General features: G+C 40.5%; 1 long non-coding RNA gene across 3 annotated transcripts; it reads left to right on the top strand.

The window, feature by feature from the left end:
• Positions 1-2,316: 2,316 nt before the first annotated feature.
• On the top strand, positions 2,317-3,034 carry LOC120571759. 3 transcript variants are annotated; one of them, XR_005641290.1, is made up of 3 exons: positions 2,323-2,398; positions 2,498-2,636; positions 2,802-3,034. It is a non-coding gene; the product is annotated as an uncharacterized LOC120571759 (long non-coding RNA). The 3 variants fall into 3 exon arrangements; XR_005641288.1 differs by lacking the exon at positions 2,498-2,636 and having other exon boundaries at positions 2,317-2,398; XR_005641289.1 differs by having other exon boundaries at positions 2,323-2,636.
• The last annotated feature ends 3,606 nt before the right edge of the window (positions 3,035-6,640 follow it).

Here is a 6,640-nt window from a genome sequence, read left to right as displayed (position 1 = left end):
AATTAAGTTGCACAAACAGCTGACTTCAGACTTGACTTGCGACTCGACCCAAAAGACTTCAGACTTGACTCGGACTCGAGCTTCGAGACTCGTCAACAACATGTTTTCATGCAATTATTGCTTTTAAAATCTAAATGTATTCATTTATTTCTATTTTTTTTAATTGACACATATACATTGTGGAAACGTATGACGAGCTGCATGTCCCCTGCCCTTTGCCATAATGTGCAACGTAACGCATGCGTTATGCCTTATGTGCTCACACTCCCATATTAACAAATACATTGACGATGGCGACACCAAGTCCTCCCGGAATTGTGCCTTTTGTCATTAGTTTAGCTTTCAATAACTTGGTAAACCGTGGCAGTAAGCCAACAGCTACATGCAAGGTGTGTGGACCAAGATAAATGATGCCGGATCAACAACGTCAGACTTCACCAGGCATCTCCAAACGCTCCCAGACAGGTCAGTCACTGGATAATATGATAGAGACGTTACATTTAGCATATATCGTCACAGGTAACAAGCTAACCATCGCTAAGTGTTGTGCTAATGCTGGGAACAGGTAAATTGTATCTTTATAGTTGTATCCATATGATGTGACAGACTTAGGTTAATATTTCACCAGGTCTGAGGGCTAGAGGGATGTGTAGCAGAAGATTAGAATATACGATGTCCTAAGTTGGAGACCCAATGTAAGTTCTGGATGTAAGAAAATTAAGCTAGCTCCTTTAAAGCATACGTGATATTTTTCCCGTCACAAGTTCACATCCACTCTTGGCTGCACTGCCCACATTTTATTTCAGAAAAAAAAACTTGATAGAAACGTTTAGCTATTTCCCCCACAGACACATATGTCAGTTTTATGCAGATGTTATTAGTGGCAAGCAAAATAATTTCCCACACCAAAATACAGTTATGAAATTGAAACAGTTCTTAATTTGTGATTCTTCAGATTGCATTGCAGTAGAGCCCATAAAGTTATCCCACAGCTGATGTTGATACTGTACTGTATGGATGGTAGCTACAGGACATGCTTTGAATTCATAAGATTTAATAATACAGTGTTAGGGACAGATCAGATGGCCAGAGACTTGAGACTTGACTTCGACTTCCAAAAAATGACTTGTGAACATCTCTGGCATGTGGTCACTTAATGTTGCGTGTTATGATCTATTTGCGTGTTTTCTTATTGTTGCGTGATGTGATCTATATCTATGCATTTTCTTAAAGTGATGGTTCGGAGTAATTTACCCTAGGGTCCTTTGCACCATGACCTCGAGCCAAACACCCCCCCAGAAGCTTTTTTCACCTGGGTCTAACACTGGGCGAGTTAGCGTAGAGTAGCGTTAGCCGCTGAGTAGCTTAGCGCGGGGCTAATGGACCCACGTTTGAATCTCTTAAATTACCCCACTAATAATGCCCGAAATGATACCAAAGGTCTACACTAGTATATATAGGTTATGCTCTCATAAAACGATGGATTGGAAAGTTTGTAGAGGTAAATTATTTAAAGTTAACATGTAATGACAAACAACCAGGGATTGTGAGACTATACTGCATGCCCTGTTTGTCACTAAATACCAGGGCCCGTATTCATAAAGAATCTAAGAATCCTCTCAGAAAACTCTTAATTTAGCTTAAAAACTCTTATGTAGGAGTCTTAGCCTAAGAGCAATTCGGGAACGATCTGAGAGCAACTCTGAGTAAGGAAAAGACAAAAACTTTTATCTTAGTGAGGAGGCGGGGTTGACCCCGTTGCCATGTATGACACAATCTTTTGAAGACTGTGATTGGTTGGTTGTCCAAGAAGGAAAAAAAGAGTGATTTTAAGTAAAGGGTCTATTCTAAGCCTTCACTTTGAAATTACATGTGTAATTTTTCCTTATTTGACCGTTCTCACACACACACACACACACACACACACACACACATTATATATGTGTATATAAATCCTTTTTTTTTACCATGCTGTTAATTTCCTAAAAAGGTATTTGATTGGCTTAGAATGATAAAAATCGTTCCACTCTTTCCAATTACACTGATTAATGGCATGTCTATTTAAGTGGTGGTTTGAATGTTGGTTTGAATGTATCAAACATGGAATCAAAACCAAGAAGGGCGAGAAAGCCCAACTGGACAGAGGAACAGTGTTTACTGTTAGCCCAGTTAGTGGAGGAACACAAGGCCATTCTTAAAGGAAAATTCACACAGCACGTGGACACGTGGCACGTGTCACAGCACGGGACAAGAAGCAGACATGGGAGCGTATAGCACAAACTATTAACGGTTCATTCCCCGGCTGCGCTCAATGAAGACTGTGAGAAACGCTGGTATGTGTTGCAATCAAAAGCCAGAGAGGAAATTGCAGCACACAAGCGGGAGTCTTCACGCACAGGTGAGTGCTATAACACTTTTTTGTACGCTGGCAAACTTATCTCTAACAATTATATATGTATAGCCTACTGTACATGTGGTCCACTGTATTGTTTTTTAGGGGGGGGACCACCTGCTAAACAGCTGTCCCAAGTAGCCCAAACCGTTTTTAACATCTTAGGTCACTCAGAAACGAGTATCACCGGTTTGAAGGAGGGCACAGACAGCTCAATGATTCAGCTGGTGGAACTATAAAAATGGTAATTTTAATAAACCAACAGCCAAGTAACACAATATAAAGACACATTTTTATTTAACATAGGCAAGGCCATTTCTATCTGGCATTCTATGAACGGAAAAAAAAATAAAATAAATTGGCCTACATTTATTTTAAATAACAGACATTAAATGTTTTCTCCCTTCAGTAGCACAGAGCCTTCAGCAGAGGAATGGGGACCGTCGACATCGCAGGTGGGCGACCCTCAGCCCGAAGCGCCTCATTCCTTCTGCTGCCACCGCAGCTGCTCCAACACCATCCCTAGTAGACCAAAAACTGGAGATGGATGTCCTAAAGCAGCAGAAAATAGTACTCCATCTACAGGAGGAGTACTACAAACTAAAAATTGAGCTACTCAAAAATAAAACTAATAACAAATAATATTTTTTTGTGTCTTCATAATATCTTTCTAATGAAAATGTTGGCTAAGGTGTGTCTGTTTAGTCACGATTTTTATATTACATTCACAGTAACTTACATGAAATGCAAATTAGTAAACTGAGCTCTGTAAGGATTCCCACTTTGGGACAGATCCCTCCCTTGTGGAGGGTATTCTTCATCATCCTCTTCATCAGCCCGATTGTCCGTGGGAGGGTCTGCAATTTGTCTAGCTTTACAGATGTTATGAAGCACTGCACAGGCTGTTATCACTTTGCAGACCTTTTCTGGTGCCAGTCGCACCTCTCCATGCAAAATGTGAAAGCGCCTCTTTAGTTGACCAATACCCCGCTCAACTACGGCTCGTGTTTTCTTGTGAGCTCTGTGAGTTAATGAAAATTAACAGAATTCAGTTGATATTTTCAAAACAAAATGGTAGGTTATTTATGGGAAGTAGAGTAGCCTACAAATACTACTGCAACACATTTGTTGTTCTCTAAATTTGAAGTCCACACACATTAAGTGTATGTGTTGTCACTGTTACCTGTTGTAATTTAGCTGTGACCCCTGGTCAGGACGGAGGTAAGGTGTGAGGAGCCATGGTTTACAAGGATAACCACTGTCCGCCCCTAACAAGTGGCAATTTGCTGGAATATGACGTCCTTCAAACAGATGTGTCAGGCCACTTTCTGCCAGTATCCTGGCATCACGTGTTGGCCGGGCCATTTTGCAACAATGTCTACAATCTTATAATCTGCACGAAAACAACTTGAACGTTTATGATGTGGTACCTCTTTCTATTAACATAAACATCCTGCGTCTTCCGACGGTGCAATAATTCGGATGTGGGTTCCATCAATTACTCCGACAACACCAGGGAAGCCTGCTATATTCATAAATGCAGTTTTTTGAGCCTGCAAGGTGGGAATGTCCAGTGGAAACGAAATGAACTGCGAAACAATAAGAGGTTCTGAAAGTGCTGTAATTGTTTGTGTGATCACTCTGCTTACAGAAGGTTGTGACAGACCCAAATCATCACTACTGCATTGTTGCATTTTCCCAGTTGCCAAATATCGTAATGTAGTGATAACTTTCATTTCTGGGCGCTATGGCTTGCGCTGTGTCGGAGATGTTATCCGCGTCTCTAATAAGATCAGTCACAAACATAATCCCTGCACGATCTAATCTATAGCGTCGTATTAACTCACTGTCATCCATTGTCTGCAGCACATTTCTTCTCCTTCGTCTTTCTGCCATTTTCTCCTCTGCTAAAGAAACTCTTAAGCCTCTTAAAAGTCCTCATCCATGCTCCTAACAATTTTGACCTTAAGACCTCTTTTAAGGGTTGAGATTCTTTCTGAATTACTTTTTTCTTTACTAGGAGTTTTTCTTTAATTTTAAGAGTAAACGCCCACATTTCTAAGAATTTTCTTAGAATTTCGTCACTAGGAGCTACTCTTTGCGTTAAGATTCTTTATGAATACGGGCCCAGGCATTTACAATTTATCTCTCAATAGAAAGATGCAAAAGTAATTCCACTGCCCAAAGATAGAAAAAACATATTTTGAAATGTTCTTACACACCCCATTCAGTCACCTGACCTCAATCCCACTGATCATGTTTCACTGTTGAAGACCAGACTGAGGAGAAAAAGGCCCAAGATGATCATAGCAGGGAAGATACCAACAATCTGTGGGTGAAAGATGTTTTGCAATAGGCAAATTAAATGAGATGACTTTATTTGAGTTTAATTTGTCCAATTATTTTCAGTCTGCTACATTTGAAGGACTACTACACATATTGTATGTTTATGTAAATATCCTCAAAAGTGGGGGTCTTCCTCATAGTCTTTATTTCACTTTGTGTCACTGTTCTAATACTTTCTGACTGTTTGCTTTAATAATTAGTCCTCTGAGATGAGACATTTTAATTTTGTGTGATGCACACACACACACACACACACACACACACACACACACACACACACACACACACACACACACACACACACACACACACACACACACACACACACGTTCTTCTCATTAGTCATCATAGTGTATTAAATCTGGTTATTTTTTCAGTATTTACCAAATCCTTTGACAAAACAAGTTGTAGGTGGAGTGAAAAGGTGAAGAATGTAAATATTTGATGGTGATGCATTTCACAGGGTTGTACAGGGATCTGTGACGTTAACACATACCTACGTTAACTCATTGTCTAATTGCAACTATTGTTAATGACATTGTGGCAGTACTGGGCAGGTTACACTAGTGACAAGTTTGCACTCAACTCTTTTAATAGTACAGTTGCTTATCAGTGCATAAATCACAATGATAAAATACTGAGTTATCCATGATTCACTCCACTCATTCTTCCATGTTTGAGAAGTAGCATTCACTTACAGTTGTTAATAGGAAGATTAATGGTTGCTGTGGTCAGTAGAACAGTAGGCAACACAAAGGCACTGTGAAAAGACAACAACACAATGCAGGGTGTAACCAAATACAATGCAAATGTGCAAGGTATCAAAACCACAAACACACACACGCACGCACTCACACACGCATGCATGCATGCACGCACTCAAGCACACACACACACACACACACACACACACACACACACACACACACACACACACACACACACACACACACACAAACACACACACACCTTCTGTCTTTAGTAACATCTGTATATGACAATAAAATGCTTCTAGCAAACTTCACAGAACAATGAGAGCAGAATATTCTCTGGTCTAGCTCAGCTAAAAACACCAAATCCGTCAGCACGGTAGCATATTTGTTCATTATCGAGTCTGTAAGTAACTGGTACCGACATCGTAATCTTCACTTCACCTGTTCAACTGACTTTAGCAGTTACAGTAAGACAACAGACACTTGCATGTTCCTTGACAAACGGATGTGCGCCGCTGCATAATGAATATATCGTAAACAAAAACTGGAATGGATATTTTGCCTTTTTTTTGGCATTAAAAAAAGGATACTTTTTTTGGCCTGGCAGGGGTTCCCGTCCATAGGGGAAAGACTAGTCTTGCTTTGCCAGACCTTCCTCCACAACGCTGCGGAGGAGGGTCTGGGGAGTCCACACAGCATTCTGGGATGGGAGAAAAACATGCTCTGGTTTATTGGCATTTCTTTAAATCAATCACAATCATCTTGGGCGGCGCTAAGCACTTGACGGAGCCATGGTGCCTCTGCAAAACAGCCTCAGGAAGGAACTTGTTTTGGTGGAACATGTGTACGTTCAAAAGTAGTTTTAGTCGTGCAACAGAAAACTCTGATTGGACAGATAGTCTAGCTAGCTGTCTGGATTTACCCTGCAGAGATCTGAGGAGCAGTTAACCATAGTCCTCACAAATCCACCAGAGTTTACAATGCCATCACAAAGGAGGCCCAAGACAGTGGATATCCGGCCTAAAAAAGATTTGATGTTTACAGTTTTTCCCAATTGTTGGAACTTGAAACGCAATCACTGAAACTTGAAACTCATGTACCAAATCCCTAAACCAAGTCTGCAATATTGCAAGCACAATTTCTGCATTACACTCAGTGTCCAATTCTGTATCACACTTTTTGCAAAACA

The sequence above is a fragment of the Perca fluviatilis genome, chromosome 13 (assembly GCF_010015445.1).
Source record: "Perca fluviatilis chromosome 13, GENO_Pfluv_1.0, whole genome shotgun sequence".
NCBI lineage: Eukaryota > Metazoa > Chordata > Actinopteri > Perciformes > Percidae > Perca > Perca fluviatilis.
This window is presented reverse-complemented; position numbering and strand designations above follow the sequence as displayed.